Genomic DNA, 25,631 nt, shown 5'->3' on the forward strand with positions numbered 1-25,631 from the left:
GATTCCTGATTCAGCAGCTTCCTGGAGCAGCCTTGGCATATTTCTGGATCATGGCAGAGTAGCCTGGGACTGAAGTCAGCAGTATTAGCAGCAGATTCATAATCTGTCAGCTTCCTGCATCTGTGGTGGTTGTTTACCTGCTGAAGGCAAAGGCAGAATGTTTCTGGGAGCTACTATTTTTCCTGGGCATTAAGAATAGAACTGTTCTTCCATTTCTTTCAATAAATTTATTGGTTTTGAATTCTTAAAATTTCTTGTTACTTATATGATCTAAAGGATAGATCAGAAAACTATGGCCCATAGGCCAAAGCTAGCTCACTGCCTGTTTTTGTATAGCTTACAAAATGTTTTTTACCTTTTTTTTTTTTTTTTTTTTTTTGAGACAGAGTCTTGCTCTGTCACCCAGGATGGAGTGTAGTGGCGTGATCTCAGCTCACTGCAACCTCCACCTCCCGGGTTAAAGCAATTCTCCTGCCTCAGCCTCCTGAGTAGCTGGGATTACAGTTGTGCATCACCACACCCAGCTAATTTTTATATTTTTAGTAGAGACGGGATTTCACCATGTTGGCCAGGCTGGTCTCGAACTCCTGACTTCATGATCCACCCACCTCAGCCTCCCAAAGTGCTGGGATTACAGGTGTAAGTAAGCCACTGTGCCCGACTACATTTGTAACTGATTAGAAAAAAATGAAGAGCACTGGGCGCAGTGGCTCACACCTGTAATCCCAGCACTTTGGGAGGCTGAGGTGGGTGGATCATGAAGTCAGGAGTTCGAGACCAGCCTGGCTAACACTGTGAAACCCTGTCTCTACTAAAAATACAATTTTATTTTAAAAAATACAATAATTTTTTTCCCGGGCGTGGTGGCAGGCGCCTGTAATCCCAGCTACTCTGGAGGCTGAGGCAGTGAAATGGCGTGAACCCGGCAGGCAGAGGTTGCAGTGAGCTGAGATTGCGCCACTGCACTCCAGCCTGGGCGACAGAGTGAGACTCCATCTCAAAAAAAAAAAAAAGAAAAGAAAAGAAGAAGAATATTTTGTGACATGTAAAAATTACATGAGATTCACATTTCAGTGTCCATAAATAAAGTTGTATTGGAAGACTTCACTTTGATACATTTGCACATTAGCTATCCGTGCTTTCGCACTAAAACAGCAGAATTGACAAGCTACAACAAAGACTATATGCCCACAAAGCCTAAAATATTTGTTATCTGACCTTTTACACAAAAAGTTTGTCGACTCTTGATATAGAGTGAACACTCTCGATTCAACTGAACGATGATTACTATAGATGCCGCCGTATTAAGACATGTAAGAACAGAGGCACAAATGATAACGCATTAATTACATTGAAATTGAAGTCCCTGATACCTTTTCTATTTCTCGTATCTAGTCCTGTCACACAATTTTCACATTGGAACGATAATCCATAAAGTAACAAAGGGTTTACAAGTGATGGTAGCCATTAGCACTGTTCACCAGTGATTTCTGTTCCTACTCATGGGCTGATGGCAGCATTGTACTTCTACACCTGGTTGATATTAGATATGACCATGTGACTTGCTTTAGCCAATAACATTTGAGCAGAAAGAATACATCTCACATCAAAGCAAAAGTTTAAGAGCCAGTGTGAGTCTTGCTGTGTTCTCTTTTTCTGCTGTCATGGTTATTTATCAGCAACTTTGTGAGACTCCATCAACCAAGATCTCTTCTGAGTCACTATGATGAATTGTAGCCCCTCAACTCTCATGCATGTAGCGTGAGTGAGAAATTAATTAACCTTTGTTGTTTTAAGGGAACAAGGTTTGGGGGCATTTGTTACTGCAACATAACCAAACTATCCTGACTAATGCTTCATTACATAAATTGTGATGAAGTTTTAAAATCCTATGAGTTGGATATGTAAAACACAAACATGCTTTTTCTTTTTTTTTTCCAATTAATTTTTTTTATTATTATTATACTTCAGGTTTTAGGGTACATGTGCACAATGTGCAGGTTTGTTACATATGTATCCATGTGCCATGTTGGTTTGCTGCACCCATTAACTCGTCATTTAGCATTAGGTATATCTCCTAATGCTGTCCCTTCCCCCTCCCCCCACCCCACAACAGGCCCCAGAGTGTGATGTTCCCCTTCCTGTGTCCATGAGTTCTCATTGTTCAATTCCCACCTATGAGTGAGAACATGCGGTGTTTGGTTTTTTGTCCTTGCGATAGTACTGAGAATGATGGTTTCCAGTTTCATCCATGTCCCTACAAAGGACATGAACTCATCATTTTTTATGGCTGCATAGTATTCCATGGTGTATATGTGCCACATTTTCTTAATCCAGTCTATCGTTGTTGGACATTTTGGTTGGTTCCAAGTCTTTGCTATTGTGAATAGTGCCGCGATAAACATACGTGTGCATGTGTCTTTATAGCAGCATGATTTATAGTCCTTTGGGTATATACCCAATAATGGGATGGCTGGGTCAAATGGTATTTCTAGTTCTAGATCCCTGAGGAACTGCCACAGTGACTTTCACAATGGTTGAACTAGTTTACAGTCCCACCAACAGTGTAAAAGTGTTCCTATTTCTCCACATCGTCTCCAGCACCTGTTGTTTCCTGACTTTTTAATGGTGGCCATTCTAACTGGTGTGAGATGGTTTTTCTATTTCTAAAAAAATGACATGTTGGTCAGAAGATCCCATTCCCACAGATAGGGGGAAACCACAGATAGGGGGAAAATGTGAAAAGTTGCCAATAATGAGTAACTTTTTTCTTTGTTATTGTTTTCAATAAAGAAATTAAAAGTGTTTTTGTTGGGTAAAGAAATATTCAGCACATCCAAAATTTAAATCTTTACCAAGGATATTTCATTACTGTCAACAGATGTGTATTTCCCTTCCTTGCCAAGCTGGCATCTAAGTGAACAGGGACTCCTAAGATTTATAGGGGAGGGGTGGGACTGTGGGTGTATGTCCTCTTCCCCAAGTGTTTTTACTTCGGATGGTTGCCATGTGTTGTGTATTCTTTTCCTGGGCAGCTGGCAACGATGAGACTAGATGGCTGTGTTCATTAGATCTTGGGGCATGACACTGGCACTTGCTGTTGAACTATGTGAAGGTCCCTACATGCCACAGTGTTCTTGTCCTGACTCCAGGTTCTCTCATTCACTCAGCTCTTCTTTACTTGAATGTGGAATTCTCAGTTGCTTTATCTCACTCTCACCTGAAGTGCACAGAGCTCAGGGAAGCTTTTTTTGAAGGTCATCTTTCTGGCCTTTTTCAAACCTACTGCTTGGTGTTTTGTTGAATGTAGCCCTCAAAAGACAGCTTCTCTAAGAGAACTGCCTTTTTTCCAAGACATGTCTAGGATTCCTCAAAGCCTATATGAGTATTTCTATGCCCTTAGGTCTTTGGATTTGAACCAAAGGGAGGAAGCAAGAGAGCCCACATGTCTTACTCTTGCAGTTACCTTTCTCTGGCTCTCACCCTCCCCTTTATCTTCTGGAGCCAGGGGGTCTTTCCACTGCCTCTCCCAGCTGCTAGGAGTTTCTCCATGCTCATTCTTCTTCATTTCTGGGTATTCATCCTTGACTTCTCTATTACAATATAGCTGAAGGGCCACAGGGCATAAATGTGGCTACCAAGAGGAGAATATTACTTCAGAAGGTATTTCAAAAGTGTTATCATTATTATGTTACTCTCTGTATTAGGCCATTCACATTGCTGTAAAGATACTACCTGAGACTGGGTAATTCATAAATAAAAGAGGTTTAATTGACTCACCGTTCCACATGGCTGGGGAGGCCTCAGGAAAGTTACAATCATTGTGGAAGGTGGAGGAGAAGCAAGCACCTTCTTTACAAGGCAGCAGGAGAGAGAGAGTGTGGAGGGGAAACTGACACTTTTAAAATGGTAATATCTTGTGAGCACTCCCTCACTATCATGAGAACAGCAGGGAGGTGCTGCCCTCATGATCCAGTCACCTCTCACCAGATTCTTCCCTCGATACGTGGGGATTACAACTGGAGATGAGATTTCGGTGAGGACACAGAGCCAAACCATATCACTTTCCATAGACCCAATAATTAAGAAAACACAAATACCACATATGTTTAAATATAAGATTAGTTAATTTTTTAAAAATTATGGCTTAGAAATAAGAAAGTCATCTGAAAGAATTTTGATGTTAAATAGTACCCTAGCATTTTAACAATATATTTATATTTGGGAAAGATCCATTAACCCCAAACACTTATGTGATTAAATTTCTTAAAAGAGGCGAGTAAATAAACTTATTTATACCTAATAATTATTCCTGGAATATGCCATGATAATCACAAGTTTTGGATATAAACATACCTTTAATGTATCACTTTAAAAAGTAAAGTAGTGATGACTAAGTTGTCCAAATAATAACTACCAAATGAATATTTGTGGCTTGGGGTGAAACTCAAAGTGCTTACCATTTCTGCAAATTATAAAAAAGCTGTATCTCCAACAACTTATATGGAAAGGAAGGTCATAAGCTCTTTGGTTTAGAAGACTCAAAAAGTCTTCTAGTTACAGCAAAGATACTGAGGTCTAAAGGATACTTAAAAAATACCTTTTCTTATATGCAGGCATTATAAAGTATTTACACAAGTGATGAGGTTTCATGTAGTTGCTTCCCAGAATGGAAGCAAAAAAATAGCAACAAATATTCAGTAATGTACCATTTAAAATAATATGTGATTTTTAAATTGTGTGCAGCCAAAACAGATGTTCCTTGCCCTGTGATGGAACTATATCCTGATAAACCCATTGTAAGTTGAAAATATTAAGTCAAAAATGAATTTAACACACCTAACCCACTCAACATCATAGCTTTGCCTAACCTACATTAAATGTGCTCAGAACACTTGTATTAGCCTACAATTTGGCAAAATCATCTGACACAAAGCCTATTTTATTATAAACTATTGAATCTGTCTTGTACACAGTACTTTGCCAAGATGGAGGCGGATGAAATTTCAAAATTTGAAGTAAAATTTCTTTTGAATGCCTATAGCTTTCACATCATCATAAAGTCAGAAAGTCATAGGTGGAATCATCATAAGTCAGACTGCCTGTAATTAAATTTCATAAAAAGATCTTTAAGCCACATCTCTAAAATGATGTATATTCCAGTTAGCAAACAAAACAAAAAAACCACACATAAAAAATCTCCTTTTAGAATCCTCTCTTGGGAAAATGGGGGATCGTTTTATATTCAAGTTTGCTTAATATTCAATACATTGCAGGATTTTAAGTCTCTCCAACCAATATTTTTCTGCATAAATGTAGCTCCTGCTACTTAGGAATAACTATACTTTTTTTCAAAGTTCTCAAATTTCTGTTCTGATGAGCCTTCTGTAGTTAGCATGTTTATACACATTTTTTGAAGTTTTCATAATATCTTCTATTTACTAAATTCCAAGCTAACATTTCCAGCATCTTTTAGCAGCATTATGAGTAACTATCACCTAATGAAAAAAATCCTTTCTCATTGGATATTACTGTTCCTCTTCTACCTATTCTGAGACCCCAAACTAAATCTCAGGCAATTCCAGTATGACATTCACTGGACCCCAACTAGTCTTTGTTGGACCTGCCTTTCATAAAATTACAGTGACCTCTCTTTTTCAGAATTTATCCCAAAGATTACTTTTATATCATTTGACAAAAACAAAGAAGCTCTTCAGTTTGAAAATAGAAACTATTCTACAGCAGATAGAGAGGGAAAAATGCAAAAAGAAGGAGAAAAGACAACAAAAAAATGAAGAGCATGAAAGGCCCTGTAGAAAGCTAAGGGAATTTGGTGCAAAACCAGCTTGCAGTGTCTAAAAATGTGATTCCAAGTTTGGAACCACTTTCATTTTCCAGAAATGGCAAATTTCTGCTTGAAGAGGTCTTACAAAAATTTTTTAAAATATTCTTAATTACCAATCTGAAATAAACCTAGAAGAAAGTAATATGTATTCCCTAAATTCAGGAACTCTTTTTAAAACTGTCCATCCCCACAGTTCTTTCTACTTTTTAAAAGAACTTTCCTATGTTTTATTTTAGAATAGACAAAGGGGATATTATCTCTTCGTTTTCGAAGAAAGCCAAAGACAAAATAGGTTCAGTGACTTGCTCAGGATCACACAGCTAAGCCAGAGGCAGAAGGAGGACTGGACCAGGCCCAGGAACCTCCCAGCATCACTGCACTGCCAGCTTCAATTATGTAACAAGTCTCTCAAGTTCTCATCTGGATTCAGCAACGTTAGCAGGAGGGATGCCCAGTAACAACCCTCATCTAGTATTCTAAGTCACCAAGGCAAGGTGAAGATAATTTAATCTCAGCAATTTTTTCCTTCTTACCTTTAACTCAAGGGATGAATACATTATTCCGAGAAGCAATTGCCCCATGGCTGGTATCGTACATTACACTCTAAAGGCTGATGGTTGATTACAAGTGGTTACTAATTTGGGCCCAATGAATGGGCCTGAACCCAGGAATCATATTGTAGTTTCCCAGGCAGCAGAATCCAAATCTACTTTCTTTTCCTACCTTTTCCCTCTGTGCTAGTGTGCACAGGTGCACCAATCTAGTGTGCCAAAAGCAATCTCTTTGTGTGTGCTGAATGGATTTCTTACCCTCTTAGCAAGAGCAACATCTACATCTGGGCACAGATCAAAAGAAAAAGTTGCCTCAGCAAATTTTTAGTCATTTTGGATTTAGGGATTAAAAAGATTTGATCATGTTTTATTGTGTTCTCTGTGACTAATAGCTAATTTCTGGAATTAACCACAAAGGAAAGAGAAGAAAACATGGCTCTAGAGTTTTTCATGCCATTGTGGATATGGTTTTGAATGTCTTGACTGACGTGTATCCACAGGCATAACGAAAGCAAGTTTCCGAGGTCTTATTCACATTATAAATCACTCTGCAACAGTTCACAGAGTATGTTGATACTTGTTGGCAGAGGAGGAGAATATTCAGTTACAGGAAGCATTTCCTAGTGATGTGTGAAATATGTCGTGAAAAATCATGACTAAACAAATGTGCTACCTTGGTCACTGAGAGGTGGACGTTTGTATCAACTGGGTTGATCAACTTCACTCTCTCTTGACTTCAACAAGGCTACACTCTTCAGGTTCTCCTGCTTCTCTAAGAGCTTCTTAATTTCCTTCTATGATTCCTCTTCCCAAAAGGAGATAGCGTTCCCCAATGTTCAATCTTCAGTGGTCTCTCCACTTTATGTCCCTCATACTTTATCCTCTCAAAGCTGTTATCTGAATGGCCGTTACCTTCAATGGCTTAATTTTAAGCCTTCTAAGAAAGCATTAGAAATTTAGTCAAACTTTACTGTTAGAATAATCTCTACATCTAAATTCTTCCTCAAACAATTTTCAAATGGATATTTCTCCTTCAACTGACTGCTTTGGCATTCAACATTACTAAAATGTATCATTTCTAGACCTCCCTGTCTCATCTCCTATCCAAACAATTTCCTCCCCAACTTTCCTAGCTCCACTAAGTTGCCTCTCTGCCTTCATTCTTTCCCTGGCAAAGCAGCCAGCATACTACTGCCAGATTCATCTGTCCAAAGAACAACCATTAGCCTGCTAAAAACCCACAAAATGATCATCTTGTGCTCATAACTAGGACTATTCAGCCTGAAATACAGAACCTGCCAAAATCTGGTCTTATCCTGTCCTTGCAAACTTATCTTTCATTGCTGCTTTAGGGACTGTCTACTTCTGTCTCCTCAGAGTTTCCAATACATTTTGAACTTTCAAACCCTCTCTCTACCTTAGTTCATCCTGCTCTCATTGCCGGGAACTCCCTTTCTTCATTCTTTCCTGATATTTAAATCTCATCTCTCCCTGTTTTTCAGGGCCCGGACAAACTCCATCTCCTCTGTCAGGACTTATTTTGATCATCCAGTACTAAATGACCACCCCCTTCTCTGCCTTCCTCAAATTTTGTGGCCTGCACCTCTTTTCTTTTCTTTTCTTTTCTTTTCTTTTCTTTTCTTTTCTTTCTTTTCTTTTCTTTCCTTTTCTTTTCTCTTCTCTTTTCTTCTCTTTTCTCTTTTCTTTTCTTTCTTTCTTTCTCTCTCTCTCTCTCTTTCTTTCTCTTTCTTTTTTGGAGACGGAGTCTTGCTCTGTTGCCCAGTCTGGAGTGCAGTGGCGTGATCTCAGCTCACTGCAACCTCCACCTCCCAAGTTAAAGCAGTTCTCCTGCCTCAACCTCCCAAACAGCTGGGACTACAGGCATGTGCCATCACACCTGGATAATTTTTGTTATTTTTAGTAGAGACAGAGTTTCACCATGTTGGCCAGGCTGGTCTCAAACTCCTGAATCCAGGTGATCCACTTGCCTTGGCCTCTCAAAGTGCTGGGATTACAGGCGTGAGCCACTGCACCCAGGACTGCACCACTTTCTAAGCACGGATTACTCATAGCCTCACGTTGTTAAAATGTTATTTATTGTCATATCATCTCCCTTAATAACTCATACGCCTCCTGAGAGCCTAGAGTACCAAACAACTTATGTATCTTTGCATTTATAATTTTTCCACAACAAAAACATCAGCAATTTGTTAATATTCATTTTTATTACTATTATAACAAACAATATTCAGAAAATGTGTTATAGACACGCACACATTGAATTATGTGTATACATGGCTGTCAATGAATTACAGTCAGATGAAACCCGAATACAAGCAGAGTTGGCAATTGTATGGAGTGGAAAGATAAAAATTTTAATGTCCAGCATAATCAAAAGTGAGAATAAAAGAATAAATAAGACAAAAACTATTATTTTACTTCTTATAATGCATATGAAAGAATTAAAAAGGGAAGGAGGTGAGAAAGACTTTAAAATGCCTTGGGGTGCCCAGGGGAATTTTCTTGCTAAAATAATGGCAAAGATGAGAAAGAGAATGCCACATTCCTAGCAGTCAATCTAAAGAAATGGTAAAAGTGTGATACTATGGAAGCAATTTTATATTTGTAAAAGTAATAGATGTTTGCTTATGTAGCATGGTGGAAATTTGCAAACTTATAAAAAGTGCACAAAAGTAGATTGTTTAGTGTTGCCTATATTTTTCCTCAGGAATATCTATTATGCTATGATTTCAAGTCTGTATTTTCCCTGCCAATCTAACTGACACCTCTTCTGGATTTGTTAGCTCAAACATATGACTATAAATTCACCTTATATTAGGTCATCAGCCTGTTTTACTGGATCCATCTCTCTTGCAAAGTAAGTGAAATGTGTGCTGTGAATTTTTTTTACTATTGCCATGGAAATTTCAGCTTCAATGCTACTAATGGCTTGTGATTTTTAATTAACAGATCATTTGATTTTTATAAATATGTGCATGACTTTCCTAATATCATTTTAATTGATTTTGTTTAAATAGCTTTATTTCTAAAACTGCAATCAATATGGTTCCTAGAAAAAGGAAGCAGACCAAAAATACTGGATGTAAGCCATTTTACAAGATGTCTTTCTGTTCAAGCAAATTATTTAGAAGAAAGATGACCTTTTAATTATGCTATTCAATTATTTTCTACTATACTAAATGTATTTCACTTTTTTGTAGTTATAAGGCAGTCTTGCTTAGGTCATTCCAATGAGTTCTCTAACACATGCTCAAGAAATACTTGCAAAACTAACTCGTTCCTGTTAATGAAAACAAAAACTATTACTGTAGGTGGCTTCGATCCTAAGCACATGGAAAACAGATTATTTTTTAAATATTTTTATTATAGGTCAGAGTAACTTTTTGTAAGTACATTTATCTTAAAAAACAATGCTCATTTGAGTAACCATGTCTGAGTACATACTGGAAAGGATATAAATAGGAGACATCGCTTCCAATGTAAAAATTCACATTTTTATTGTTCCTTTTGGTTGGTTTCACGTGTTTTTCATGTCAATGGAAAGTTATATTTGTGGAGAACTCTAGAAACAATGAATTATCAACTTCAGGTAGGATGAAATGCCGAGAAAATAGCCAGTATAAACATCTCACAATTTCATGGGTTATCTATCCCCCCAAAAAAAATTTCTCAGATAAATCATTCATATTTAGGTCAGGGGTGTGCAGAGAAGACGAGAGAGAAACTTGGAGGAACAGGAAAGAGGAGAATCTACTCACATGACCTTTGGGATACATGGCATATTGATTTTCGGTCAACTCCTCTGGTTAATGGGAGTACACTAGACTATTGAACACTAGCAGATGGGCCAAGTATTACATGGGTAATGAAAAGAATTGAGTATGACTTAGAGGGGTGTTAGGGGTACTGCGAAAATGTAAATGAGTCTAGTACATTTGTAGACTAAAATGAATTTATTGAGCCTCGTGATCTTCAAAAACTATTTGTCCATCTGAAATAAGCAACATTTTTACACTTTTTTTGGAAATATACTTAGGGGCTAAAGTGCAGATTTCTTACATGTGTATATTGCATAGTGGTGAAGTGTGGGCTTTTAGTGCACCCCTCACCCAAGAAGTGAACATTGTACCCAATAAGTAATTTTTCAAACTTCACTTCTTTCCCACCCTCCTACCTTTTGTAGTCTCCAATGTCTATTATTCAGTTTAAAGATATGCTTTTAAATATCCTTATTTTTCAATGCTATATTAGGTTATGAAAATTTTGCCTATTTAAAAAAATCATTTAGTGACAAAAAGAAATGAACAATTAAGTCACAAAAAGGTATAGAGTACTGTTACATGCAAAGCATTAAGTGAAAGAAGCCAGTTGAAAAGGCCATGTACTATATGATTCCAAGGATATAACATTCTGGAAAAGGCAAAACTATCGAGACAGGGAAAGATTAGTGGTTGTTAGGGGCTCAAGGTGGGGGAGGGAAGGAAGCGATGAACAGGTGGATCACAGAGGATTTTTAAGGTGGTGAAATTATTCAGTATAAAATGATAATGGTTAATACATATCATCATACATTTATTAAAATCATAGAACTGTACAATAAAAAGTGTGAACTTTTATATAAACTGTGAACTACAGTTAATAATGTATCACCATTTATTAATTGTAACAAACGTACTAGACTAATGCAAGATCTTAATAATAGGGGAAACTGTTGTGGATGGGAAGAGTATATGGAATTCTATGTACTATCTGCTCAATTATTTTGAAAATCTAAAACTGTATTAAAAATGTCTATGAATTATTTTAAAAGCCATTCTCATATGTTTAGTTCCCATGACTTTTTATTAAAATAAGAATGGGGGTTTTTCCCCCAAAGAAAACAAGTATTTTCTCTTCATAGGTTAAAAAAAAAAGTTTTCACTCTTAATATTGAAAAACATTTAGGTATGTGTTTGTTTTTACCATTAATTCAGTAGTTCAAAGTGACTAATGCTTTTTATTTAATGCCAAATCACTAAACTTTTGTAGTTAAATAAAAAAATAGTATGATAGTATATGTGTAGTTTTAGTGAACTATAAGTTGTCCTGGGCATTGAGATATTGAGATTCCAGTAAGTAAAAGGTTAAGACTCCTAAGTTGTACATTTCTCAAATATATCCCACCCCTGAAGTATCAGGGATTTCCCAAAAAGGTTAAACTGTAGTTTCCTAGTGGCTGAGGTCAGAGAGAGAAAAAAGGCAGTCTTTGAAACAATGCGTGCTCAATATTTAAAGTCTGTTGAGCCAGATGGCTGTGAGGCGGAGGGAAGCCCATTCACCTTTTGTCTTCTTTATGTTATGGCTTCTGATTGTTCTTAGCAATCCCAGATGTTCCTTGCTTTAAATCTCTTTCTCTCCTGGTTCCTAACCTTATGTCTTGTGTATTTCTTCTGGAAAGGTCTGTGGAATTGCCTTTCCCATATTGTGCTGGGATTAAGTCTTTAATGATGCGTTTCCAAATGACCACAGCCCTTTACTCTAAGACAATAAAAGTGTTTTCCATCTTTCCTAGCCTCACTCTTTAAAAGATTACCTATAATGACTTAATTCATATTCTGAAAATAATTAAAATGAGGTCACCCTAGGATAAACTAATGCTGTGATGTGTGTGGTTTCACTTATAGCATCTCACTTCAAAGGTAATAAATGTATTTTTTAACTCTTAATTTTTAATACAATGTTAAAATTATTATACATGCCAGAATTTCCAATATGGTTTTGATTTTAAATATGAGATATTTCCGTGCCTACATAAAGTATCAGTGAGGCCTTCAAAGTTGCAAAATTTTAGCAAATAGTGATTAAGTTACATAAGCTCATAAATATTAAACTAAAAACATGCACATAAAACAACAAAAAAACTTTTAGCACCAAATAAAGGGAAGATGTGGATATTAGTTATAACATAATTAGTTATAAAAAATTATATGTAGCTGTATAATTGTATGTAGTTATATAAGGAACTAGTTTTATATATATGCAAAGGCACAACTGTGATGCTTTACAAAATACTAAGGCTGTTGAAATCTGGAGAATATAAAAATGGTTGATAAATGTTCCAGCAAGACAGCAATATAAGGTGATTAATAAATAAAATACCCCCAAGGTGTCATTATAGTTATTGTTTTTACAGTTTGCTATTTATTCAAAATTGCATAACTTAAAATTATTAACATTATCAAAAGTTGTCTAAAATGACAAGACAAAGATCACTCTTGAAGAAACTTCGCAAGGAAAATGAGTAGCTTTTTCTAAGAAAATACAATATTTCCACACATTATTTTACTCTCTGTATATTAGCTAGATGAACGTTGCTCTTGCTGAAAATCTGCCATCAGTTTATCAAAGAAGCAGCATTTGCCTCTCAATTAAGTAGTCAAAAAGAATTTTTTAAATTAAAGATAATCCTCTTATCATGAGATTTTGATTTTATAAAAAGTACAATTGAATATCATCCTCTGAAAAACAGTTTCAGATTTAAGGATGCACCTCTAGTCTTGTTTTTTCATTGTTTATAACAAAAATTTCACCAAAAATGAAAGCAAAGTAACTGTAAAAAATACATTGCTTCCAAAGCAAAGTAGATTTTTCTGATAGATACTAGACAAAATCACTCATCTCATCTTTATAACTAATTTCTCTATCTACAAATATAAAGTCATTTCTATACTAAATTAGCACATACCAAAGTGGATGGGAAACAGATAGCAAAACTCTAAGAGGACATCAGGCATTTGAAATGAACAATAATGGTGGAGGTGGGCAGAGAAGCCATGTGCTGGTGATGGGGTGATGAGGTGACACAGAACATAAATAAAAGACAGTCTATAATAATAGTATAGGGATGTTCCTGGTGAACTCAGAATGTAACCAGAGAGGAAGAATGCAAAACTAGCTTCCTGGGAAGTGGGAAAAGTTTGCATAACAAAGAAAGAGAGTTTGAGGTTTTTTGTTTTGTTCTGTTTGTGTTTTTGTTTTGTTTTGTTTTTTGTAAATTAGAGACACTGAGTATGCAGGAACTGTGCCATCATGAAAACTCATATTGACTAATGCTAGCATTCCAAACATTTAAAAATACATTGAAGTGTTCATTTACTGCAATCCAGAGGTCATTTTTATACTGATTACGGACATTGGGATCCTGGACAAGCCGTGGATGCCCAATTGAAACCATTTAACCAATCTTTATAATACAAATAAATTAATAGTGGCTTGCCAAGATATAGTTGATGAAGGAAAGACAAATGGTAATTGAACAAGCAAATTTCTTCAAGGAAGTACAAAAGAACAATAGAACATCAACTTGAACTCTGCACTCGACAGGCCAAGTCTGAGAAAGCCTGTCACACATGCACATTCTTTTCTGAGGGAAAACACCTCACCCACCTCCTATTTTCCACACACTAGATATTAGTTCTCACAGCCACTGCTGATCAGACCAGATCAGGGCACGAAACAAAAAGAAGATGGACCAAGAGATTTCTTCTCAGAATATTCACTGAGAATCAGTGATGGATTGAGTCCATTAAAGCACAAAGGGTATAATGGACACACAGGAGATGAATCAGAGGGCATCATGGGAAATGTCTTAGGTAAAGTTGTCATGGGAACTGCGAATAAGCGGAGAAAGACAATGAAATGGAGAGCAAAGCAGAATGCTGAGGGAGCGTGAGAGTGCTGCATCTCTATAGCCTACACCTGGGACTTCTTTGGCCTGGATCCATTTCCAGTGATAGATCTAGGCCACATGTAGACTTGAAGTAACTCAAGTATACAGAACCATAAGATTCTGAAGAGAACAATCTCAAGTAAGCTTAGCACTGTTGTTAAAACAATGATTCTGGAGTCAACCTGCCTGGTTCAAATTCCCGCTCATTCACTTTCTAGCCTGTGCCAAGGGCAAGTTACTTATGTTCTCTGTGCCTCAAATTCTACCCCTTTATAAAATGAGTATAAAGATAGTAACCACCTCATAGGTGGATGTGAGGTATAATCAGTTGATATGTGTAAAATCTACATCTACCCAAAGCTATGTAAATGCTAATTATTGTTTTATTAGTTTTGAGTGTCAAAATTCACAGCATGAGTTTTATATTATTTTGACCTCAAAAGACCAAAGTCCGAGTATTTTACCTATTATCAGGAAGAGGAATTTGGTATTGTGCCTGAAAATAGTGAAGCTATTTCCCTTGATGGCTATTCAGCTGTGAGCATCATGTAAGTTTTGTGTAAGGAAAATGGATGTGCTGTGGTCAAGAATAGGCTGAGGCAGACATCCAGTCCAACATGACTCAGCAAGTTTGGAGCACAGGCGCACAACCTCGCACATTAGGTAACCACGCCGCCATGTGAGGCTCATTAGGTGATCACCCACATGAGCTGGTGCTTGGCTCAGAGACATTATTGTCTATAAAAGGTATAACCTGCTAATGCCGTACAGACAGCTTGCTCGTGCCCAAGCTCACATTTGCTCATGCCCAGACTCACCCATGCCCAGAGAAAGAGTAAAGCCATGTCGAAACTCTATGATTCCTTAAGTGTTTTTCCAGCTATCCACCAACCCACCAACTCCCCTTGGACCTCAGTTAAAACCTAACCTTTCTGTATCACATCAATTAAATGACACTTTACTGATAATTCCTAGGAAACACTGGACAACCATCTGACTCAGAATTCAGCTTTCCATGAGAACATTAATTGGGTTTGCTTAGAGCTGTAGTGGTAACAATGTTGACAACTTTTCAGGTTAAAATCACCCCTGGCAGTTTTATAACTTCTACTCAAAATGGATTAGACTTACCTTTGGGAGAAGTGGGCTAGGCAGCATTCAGACCTAATCAATAAACAACGTTCATCTTCTTAGAGTTTATTAAAAATACTATCTCTATATTAAAACAAATATATTTTACTGAGATGTGTACATTTTGGAATCGCAAGTGGAGATTTAAAGAAATTGTCAATCTATGGAACAGATCTTTGGGAATTGACCCCAAATCCTGATAGTAAAAGTTTAACTTGACTTTGTCATTAGGAGAAACTTGATGGAAATATTTGAGGAGCTTAGCCGTATTAGACAGCAACCTCTCATTCCACCGTCTGTGGCATGAGAAAATTCAGCTCACAACACTGGTTAGGGTTCTGAATTTTCTAATTATAGATTGGCCTTTTACCAATTCATGTGGATTCTAAATCTTACTAATCTGTCTTCATCATAAACATAAAACCTCAGCCAAGGTCCTCACCTGAAGGTTGCCTTGAGCAATTTACTGTAATCCCACTCCTAACAAGTAGGAAGTATAAACCACGAACCAGTCTCAGCATTTCATACCTCCAGGCATTCTAAGTTTACCCTTGGATCAGAATTGAACACATGCTGGCATCAAATTCTCTGGGCTCCTCCCAGAACTGTTTTTCTCCCTAATATTTTAATATGATACTTTTGACTTTTATTGAAAGCCTTTACAGGAAAGAGCCGCATGAGGCCCATTTCTGCATTCGCTGTGAAATTGGCATAAGGACATTACCCATTACATTACTCAATGCTCCCCGCCTAAGACCCACAAGAGAACTTGGTCTGAGTTTAGTACCAGGAAAATAATGTGCCTTGAGAAAGCAGTACATTTTCTTCTTTTCTATTAGTTAGTTATGTAACCCATTTTGTGTGTGTGTGTGTGTGTGTGTGTGTGTTTGTGTGTGATTAACTTTGAATGCCAAAACATACAGCCAGTTTTAATGTGCAATCATACACACTGGACTGGCCTCTGCAGTTGGCATGCTTAATTCTTCTTCTTTCTTCTCCACTTTCTTTCCTCTAACTTATTCTGATACTGTTAGTATGTAGATCTTTTTCTGCAAGCCAGTTAAAATCTGTGTTGGAAAGAGGATGAGTATACCCAAGTCAAATATAAAAATATATTGCTCTACTTATATAGATTTTTAAATTATATTTTCAGTTTTGTTTCATAAAATATTATTGAATTTAATATAGGATAAACACCTTCTTAAATGTATAATTCAATGTGATGTAATCATATGTCTTTGGCAAAATTTTCTAGACATAAAGTTATAAATCAAGGAAAAAAATCCTTAGGGGCAGAATCACAATAGCCGTAGTGAAAATCAATTCATTCATTCATCATTTTAGTAAAGTCCAGCATTCAACAAATGTTTCATAGGGCCAGCTTTGTGTAAAGCAGTATGCTGATCACTGTGAAGAATGAAAACATGGATTAAAAATGGATCACCCAAGATGAATTTATCATTTAGCAATTAAGAGCCAAGGTGTTTACCAATCTCACTTAAAGCAGGAATGAAGTATTTCCTGTCTGCCAACATCCTAAGCCACTATGCCAGGATATTTTTTAAAAAATTGAAGTTGGAAAAAATGTCTTGTAAAGATAAAAGAAAATTTTGTTTGGAAGAATTTTGTTACAAAGAAAAGAAAAAGTTTACACAAAAACATTAGTAGTTAAACTTCCTTCAAATTGAGTTATTTGCTAAAAAGAATTATGAGAAGTAAAAATACTAAGCATGACATTATTATGATCTGCAAGTAGTTAGACATGTAGAATTTTATTTATTTATTTATTTATTTATTTGAGACAGAGTTTCACTCTTGTTGCCCAGGCTGGAGTGCAATGGCGAGATCTCAGCTCACCAGAACCTCTGCCTCTCGGGTTCAGGCGATTCTCCTGCCTCAGCCTCAGGAGTAGCTGGGATTACAAGCATATGCCACCATGCCTGGCTAATTTTGTATTTTTTTAGTAGAGATGGGGTTTCTCCATGTTGGTCAGGCTGGTCTCGAACTTCCGACCTCAGGTAACCACCCACCTCGGCCTCCCAAAGTGCTGGGATAACAGGTGTGAGCCACCACGCCCAGCCAATTTCTTTTATTTTAGTGTGAGCAATATTCCTTCAAAATAACACTTTCTTAAAGGCAGACAGCATTACTGTTATATGTGGGCTGACAATATAAACATTTTATCAGTGTCCTAAGCCCTCACACAGGAAGTAGGGTCATGGGAATATTTTCACAGCTTGCCGTTGACCTTTCAGGAATTGAGGGTGGAAGGTTGCTACAATCATTTGCTTTTCATGTTCTGCTTGTCTTTTTTCATGAGGTGAATAGTGCAAGGGTCTGGAAATCCACGCTGGGTTGGGGGTTTTGCCTAGAGATCTGTTTAGATTAGCTACCACGCTTCCCAGCTTGTGGTCATTGAAGGTCACTTGGTTGATAGCTAAAATTTCAATTGGAACCTTGTCATATAATCAGGATTTAAAGCCCAGCTGAGACTTTGTCTCTCCTGTGAAAGGGGAGGTTGTTTTATGATTAGCTTCAGAATGTTAAATTAGGTGTTGGCAATTATGAACGATTTTTGAAGCTAAAATTGCACTATAGAAACACCTGTCCAGAATAGCAAAGTAAGACAGGCTGAAAAAAAAAGTCATGATTCTCTTATGCACTGATTCTATTATGCATGAATAGTTCTGCTTTCATTATCAAACCCTAGAAGCCACACTTAACCACTCTTGAGAAAAAATACTTTTTGTATCCTTTAACAGTGATTTCCAAGAACAAGCACCAAATTAAGGGTATCTTTTGTATGTGGCACAGAGAAATGATTTGCATAAAGATTCAGTTTTTAAAATGACTGAAATGTTTCCCAATGTGTTTCCAATAATGTTTTTTTTCCTTCTAGTAGCAGTCCTCATGTTCTTAGCAAACATCTATTGATAACCCATAAAATCATGTCCTAAAGTGGGCAAGGTTCAATAAATTCTTCTGCTATTTATTATAAAGGAGACTCAACACCTTCAAGTAAGAGAGAATTGAGCAAAAACAGAATCAAGAAGGTAGGAAAGAAGCTGAATAAATGTCAAAATTACTAAAGTTGTTCTTATCAAAATAATACGTCAATTTTTTTTTTTTCACGGACCATGCTGGGATAGGGGCTTAGTACATAGAGTGAGCAGTGAGAACACCACACACACACACACACACACACACACATACACAGGGTTTAGATACATATACATTCACACAGACACACGCATATACACATACACATACATTTGAATGATATTGAAGTGTAGATTTCCATTTCTGGCTAAGATGGAATCACAAGGACTGAAATCACCCTCCTGCCTAAAACAACAACAGAAAATAATGTAAACAATGGCTTTCAAGAAACTGGACATTGGGCAATGAAGGAAGTGATTTTAAAGTGATTAAGAGTTTCCAGGCTGTAGGATAGGCGGGGGGACCCAAGAGAAGCCCTGCAAACTCCCTGAGCTGCAGAGACAGAGTTGAGAGTCTGGGGAGACCAAGCCAATCAGAGATCACTAGACAAAGAGTACTGGAGAGGAGGGGGATGCCCAGAGTTAAAAAAACAAAGGTCTGCCAAGAATTCCTCTCAAGTAGCATTCAACATAGTACTGATCAGCACACACATGTAAAGAAATGACTGAAGGGTAAGAAAGAAGCATCTAAGAAGATTAAGGGAACAGTGTCTAGAATTCACACAGGGCCTGGAATGGTGCTTCTTCCTATTAAGCTGGGAAAATCACATAATTCTACCATAACAGGGTAGAAAACTCAAAATGATCTTGATAGGTCCTAGTAAGTGCTATTCTGGCCCTCCTAACAATTCTTAAAAGCAAGACCTGCTTTTAAGGATTTAAAAATGACAAGCTGCTTCCAAGAAATTTTCTATGCCCCCAGATCAAAATTCAAGAATATTTGTAGGAGTGCAAAGCACCTGGGTTCAAATCCCATCTTTGCCACTTACCTGCTGTGTGACCTCAGGCAAGTTACTTAGCCTCTTTGATGCTCTGTTTCTTTATCCTTGAAGTAAGTATAATGATACCTATTTGGTGAGGTTGTTGTAAACATAAAATTAATCTCAATATATGTAAAGTATCTGTACGTGGTAGCCTCTCACTAAATACTGTCCAGGAGTGTCTTTCCCAAAAAAGATAAATATATACATAATATGTAAATTATATATATATACACTTCCACATAACAAGCATGGAACAAGGTAAAATTCACAGTATCTGACATACAACCAAAGATTACCAACATGCAAGAAATGGGAAAATACAACCAATAGTGAAGTTCAGTCACTCAATTGAAATTGACCCAGAACAGATACAGGTATTAGAATTAGCAGAAAAGGGTATTAAAACATATGTGACTGTATTCCATATGTGCAAAATACTAAGTGGAGACATAGAAGATATTTAAAAATATCTAAGTTTAATGTCTAGAGCAGGAGTCCCCAACGCCTGGGCCGTAGACTTGGTACAGTGGCCTGTTAGGAATCAGGCCACACAGCAGGATGTGAGCTGCAGGCAAGCCAGCGAAGCTTCATCTGTATTTTCATCCACTCCCCACTGCTCACATTACCACCTGAGCTCCACTTCCTGTCACTCCAGCGGTAGCATTAGATTCTCACTGGAGCACAAACTCTATTGTGAACTGCGCATGCAAGGGATCTGGGTTGCGTGCTCCTTTTGAGACTCTAATGTCTGATGATCTGTCACTGTCTCCCACCAACCCTACATGGGACTGTCTAGTTGCAGGACAGTAAGCTCAGGGCTCCCACTGAGCTTATTCTGCATTATGGTGAGTTGTATAATTATTTCATTATATATTACAATGTAATAATAACAGAAATAAATAGCACAATAAATATAATGCACTTCAACCATCCTGAAACCATCTCCCCCACCCCCTGTCCGAGGAAAAATTGTCTTCCACAAAACCAGTGCCTGGTGCCTAAAAGGTTGGAGACCGCTGGTCTAGGGATGTTCCTGCACCTCTACGATTTGAAAATTACGTCTCTATACTGGAAAACTACAATGTGTAAGATGAAAATACACTGGATAGGATTTATAGTAGATCGGATCCTGCAGAAGAAAAGGCTAGTAAACTTGGAGATATCACAATAGAAACTATTCAAAATGCAACACACAAACATACAGAAAAAAAGAAAAAATGAACAGATCATCAGTGAGTTTGGGGGTAACTTAAGCAAATTGTATATTTTAAAAAGATGCAGTCAATTGTATGTCAGTTATACTTCAATAAAGCTGTTTATAAATAAGAAATTTGATAGTATGCTGAAGAAATTTATAGTCTAGGCATTAAATCAAGGGAGATTTATAAACAGCATGCTACATAGTAGCATAGACTGTTACCACCTTACAAACACTAAGGTAACATGCATGCAAAACAATTCCGACTAATACAGAGAACAGTTTTAGCATCTTATACTTTTTAATATCTTAAACTTTTCAGCATCTGATAACAAATCTAATGTTCTGAAATAACATTTGGAATAACCTCTTTTAACCTTTATAAAGTACATTATCCCAATTCACATTTTCAACATACAATTAATTTTTTAGAGATAAAACTTTTGAGTAGATTTAATTGCCAAAATAACTACCTAGGAAATGGAAATAACCTTCAATTATGAACTATGATCAAAGAGAGCTTTTTCATTTTTCACATTGTTTTGTGAAATGACTTTCATTCCCCCATCACCTTCTAAGTAACTTTGACATAACATTTATTTTTTATCCCTAATAAAATACTTTTGGTTGAATACAATTTAATGAGACAAAGCCTTTGGCCAATTCTAACACAAATAGATTTATATTTGGGGAAAAGGGGCAGCCAGGTGCTAAAATGAGGCTCTCTTGTCTTGATATCATCCATGTTTGAATGCTTCAACCAGACTTTGTGGATTACCATTGCAAGGTATGAAGGTTTACTAAGGCTGACTTCTAAATTAGTGACAAGGAAACATCTCCTGTCATTAATTCACTGAGAATACATGGATCTCCCTAGCAGGATTGGAAAACCAAATTTATCTTATTCTTTCACCATTCTCAAAGACTTGGCCTCATTGTTCCCTAAATAAATTAACTTCTGAAGAATAAAAACGAAGAAAATGGATAGAGAACTTAGAAGCTGTAGAATAACAATGGAAAGTCCTCATTTCTGAGTAATGCTTTTGGAAGAGTAAACAGAATCTTATGTTAGCACATTTTCTTTATTCTAAAAGTACATCAGTTACACAGTGAACCATCAGTTTAAGAACTTGTTACATTAAGTGTCCACCTAGATTGTAAGATGCAACCCAATGTCAGAAACATTTGAGTCTTTGAATCAAGGAAACTTTACCATAATCAGAAGTTTAAAATTTTAATATACTTTAAACAAATATGTATATGAAAAGAGAACCTTGAAAGTAATACATCAGCTTCAATGCAATTTATCTCTATAGATACGTTTAAGGAAACTTTCAAATATATATGACTTTACACCTGAATTTATTTACCTCCAGCTCTTTCTACGCTTTTAGAAATCGTATGGCCATAGTGCAAAAGAAGGAATGAGTTTCTGTAGCCAGGAGAAGTGTGATTTTTATTAGGTAGATTATATATATTTTCATTTTACTTTTAAACAATTGCTTATAGAAATTTGAATCTATCTGAATGTTACCTAATTCTTCCTCACATGTTTAGCTTAGGGTCTATCTTAAATTGCATAGTGAAATATTTTGTGTATGTACCTTGCTCAGAAAAGTAAAAGAGATAATAAGGTTTAAAATATTTCAAAATTAGAAGTACAGTTTATAAATTGACTCCCCTTTCATTAAATCTGTCTCAGTCAAGTCTGCTTATCAATAATTACTCATTGGAACTTAACACATGCAAAGTATTTCATTACACTTTCATCAAAGGTGGAAACACAACCAAACACTAAAATCTCTAAATTGGTAATATTAACACATTGAACATGAACACTGGAATCTGTTTCTTTTACTTAAATAAATGATGTCATTATCACTGGCTGAGTAGCCAACAGCTGGAAAGTAAAAATGTTTTAAGACTAGAGGAATGGAATGGGAATGTGAGGCTCCCCGGGACTCTTGGAAAAGATAGAATCTGTGAAGGAGGAGGTTTTGCTTCTATCTGGCTGAAATACCTTAGACGTGATTCATTCAGTAGTCAAATAAGGCAGCCTTGAGTGCGACATTAATCTGAGGGAAAACAGTGCCTCTCCCACCATTCATTTTCAGGGCCTGACTTGCCTGCTCCTGCTTGTTTGTCTTGTTCATTAAAGCTCTCTTCATTTCATTACTCTTCTGTTTTCTTTCTTGGTTGCCATCAGTGCTTCGCTTCTCACTAATTGCAATTCTTATGAACTTCCTCCAAAGTAGCTGGTGCATGTAATTTGGAAGCGAGCTCCTAAAACGTTTCTCATTAGTATACTGTAAGAGGTAGAACATATCAGGATTTCAAATATTTTGAAAGATCTCTACCATTAGTCTTGAGTTGGAAAGACATGCTTTATGCTAGTAGCAACCTGGATCACTTTCTTTTTTCACTGTTTTGAGAAATTCTTCCATATTAATGTATATAAGATTCTGTTTGTGCATTTTTCTGGAAGAAGTTGCACAGTTCACATCACATTCTGAGATATCTTTTCCTTCCCAAAAGGATGAAAATCACGGTTCCATGTGCTTTCTTCACTCAACTAGTGTTTATGAAGACTGTATTATAATCCAAATAGTATGTTTCATACTGAGAAAGAGAGGTGAGTAGTAGCTTCTCTCCTGAAGGAGTTTCTTGGGATAGACAAACATCTGAACTGACCACCGTAGTACAATGTAGCAAATTCTGTAATAAAAGTTGCTGAGTGCTTTTTAAGGACAGAGGAGGGAGAAACTGAGTCTAGGAAAAATTAGAAAAGTGTTCATTCAAGTTGGGACATTGTTCGTGGGTCCGAAAGCCCAAGGAGAAGATGGGTGTTTTTGCTCCATTCCTTGGATCATGCATCCAAGGATATGATAAACTGTAACACGCAGCCATTGGGGGTTTAGAGACTGATAATTCTAGTCTCTCACCAGTACCTAAAAGGAGTGTAGCCCAAACTTTAACTGATTTCAGACTTTAACTGACTTCTCTCTCTCTAAGAGTCTCTTCCACTTCCTAGTTACTTCTAAGTTTTCTGCAATATAATTCTGCATTCATTTTGAAATTACTCCGTCTGGGCATTCCTCTCCTGCCTGCTTATTTTGTCCCCATGCTTTTGCTCTACTACTAATAATCCTCAGAAAGTCTCTTCTCTGTTGAGCACAGTGGGCTGCCCATAACCACTGGTGATTCCTCTAGTTGGGGCCCGGAAGTCCAAGTCCTGGTATGTCTCATCACTTGGTAGTGGGGCTAGGCATGGCCACTTGAGGACAAAGGACTCCATTACTGCCCAGAGATGATTGCTCAAAAAGCTGTCACTTCTGTGTTCTACTGTTCTTGCTATGACTGCAGCTGGCAGTAAAAAGGGCAAGATCTGTGATTATTCTGCCTCCTAGCCTGCTTCTCCATAACCAGGTGTATTGGATACCATCGGTGTTCCTTCACATCTCTGTTGCCGGTTTTTTATGCCATTCCCAGCTCTGTGATCTATTAACTGCTTGCATCTGCAGTTTCTCAGAGGCCTGCTCTTGAGTGCCAGAAGCAGAGCTGGAAGTATCTGGAGTTTACAAATCCTTGTTCCTATCCACCTTTCCCCGCCTGTAGCCAATGACTAACTGCTGCTTCAAGCAGACGCAACTCAAGCCCATTTGCCTCAAGGTAGGGCAATGTCTGAGGTGGAATATACACCCTAGACTTCCCCAGAGGGTAAAGCCAGGCTGGGACTTTACCTGAAATTACACCCTTTCTTGGCTTTTTTCCCCTCATGTAACCTGCTTCTCCTGTACCCTTTCCTATTTCCTCTCCATAAACCACTTACATGCAAATCCTCTCACATCAGAATTTGTATTGTGGAAACTCAATCTAGAATTCTAGATTAATACCATGCCTGGAAGTCCCGGGTCCTGAGGAATTAAGATGTTTCTCCAATCCCCAGATCAAACACATACCTTATTCCTTGTCCAATATTGAAAAAGTTCCCAAGATGTTTGACAATGATCAGGCTTTTTCCTTTTTCAGGGAGAAAAGTGTGGCTTTGCCTCAAGGCACCAAAGGCGATCTCAAAATAGACTGATATTAGTATTTTCAATATCTGGATTATACAATCCATGGTCATGAAACTTTTTTCAGAGTTTGAGCTGGGGTGGAGGGGAGAAGCTAACAGTACACAAATATTGCAGAAGAGAAGATTATCATAAGAATTCCGATATGATTGGAGGAGAGTGCATGCAGCTATGAATAAGAGAAGATGAGAATCCAGATGCTGGTGGACTTTATACCACACTAAAGAGTTTGACCTGTATCCTACAAACATCAGGGGTGTTTAAATGAGGTAGAGATATGAAGCAGTGCATTCGTTTTATTAATGAAAGATAAAGGTCAGAATGGACTGAAGGAAATGACAAGGGGAGATGACTGGACATACAGATTGAGAAGTCATCTGCACATGGAAATACAGCTCATAATATAAGATAAGGCTATTGGTAAAAATGGGATCACGTACGGCTGCTGTAAAAGAAAAGAAATGAAGATCAACGATCGTACCTTTGCATACTGAGGGAACACCCATACAATGCAGTAGGTGAGCCCATTGAAAGGCGGAAAAGCAAATAGAAACTAGAAGAGATTAGCGATGGCAGCAGTGGCCCGTCTAGAGCAGCTGCTGCCATGACTCCAGCTGCACTCCGGGAGGCGTGGCTAGGGCTATGTGCTGCCTGTAGCCGGTGGGAGCGGGAACAGACAGAAGCCCCATTCCCTTCTCATTTGACAGGGTGGAAGCTTCGCACTCCTTGGGCGCAGCTGCAGACCCAGGACTCCCTGTACTCTTAGGGGCCGGGAGCAGGCCGGAGCCCCACCCTACGTGGTGCAGCTGCAGCCGCCCAAGCTGTGGCTGTGGACCTTGGCATCTCTGCACTCTCGGGCCCAGGAAGGCCCCCTGCTCCTGCAGGCTCGGAAGTGCGTGCTCCCGCTGCCTGGCCTTTCCTCGCTCCCAGCGCCGACTCCGATCTCAGAGCAAAGTTGAGGCCAACCCTGGGCACTGTCACAACCCGGCGGGGTGCGTGCTCGTTCGAGGCAGTGCTGACACGCCAGCCCCCTGCTGCCTCAGGCCCCTCCAGACTTCGGCCCCGATGAGCACAGGAGGAAGGCCGAGGGGGATGCTGAGGGGGATGCTGAGGGTAGCTCGA

At 37.8% G+C, this 25,631-nt stretch overlaps 1 long non-coding RNA gene across 2 annotated transcripts; it reads left to right on the plus strand.

Moving 5' to 3' along the window:
- Nucleotides 1–14,203: 14,203 nt before the first annotated feature.
- On the plus strand, nt 14,204–25,042 carry LOC129481806 (uncharacterized). Of its 2 annotated transcripts, none has more exons than XR_008657512.2 (3): nt 14,204–14,264; nt 22,972–23,068; nt 24,466–25,042. It is a non-coding gene; the product is annotated as an uncharacterized lncRNA (long non-coding RNA). The 2 variants fall into 2 exon arrangements; XR_008657513.2 differs by lacking the exon at nt 14,204–14,264 and adding an exon at nt 18,252–18,309.
- The last annotated feature ends 589 nt before the right edge of the window (nt 25,043–25,631 follow it).

The sequence above is a fragment of the Symphalangus syndactylus genome, chromosome 5 (assembly GCF_028878055.3).
Source record: "Symphalangus syndactylus isolate Jambi chromosome 5, NHGRI_mSymSyn1-v2.1_pri, whole genome shotgun sequence".
In the NCBI taxonomy this organism is placed as follows: Eukaryota; Metazoa; Chordata; class Mammalia; order Primates; family Hylobatidae; genus Symphalangus; species Symphalangus syndactylus.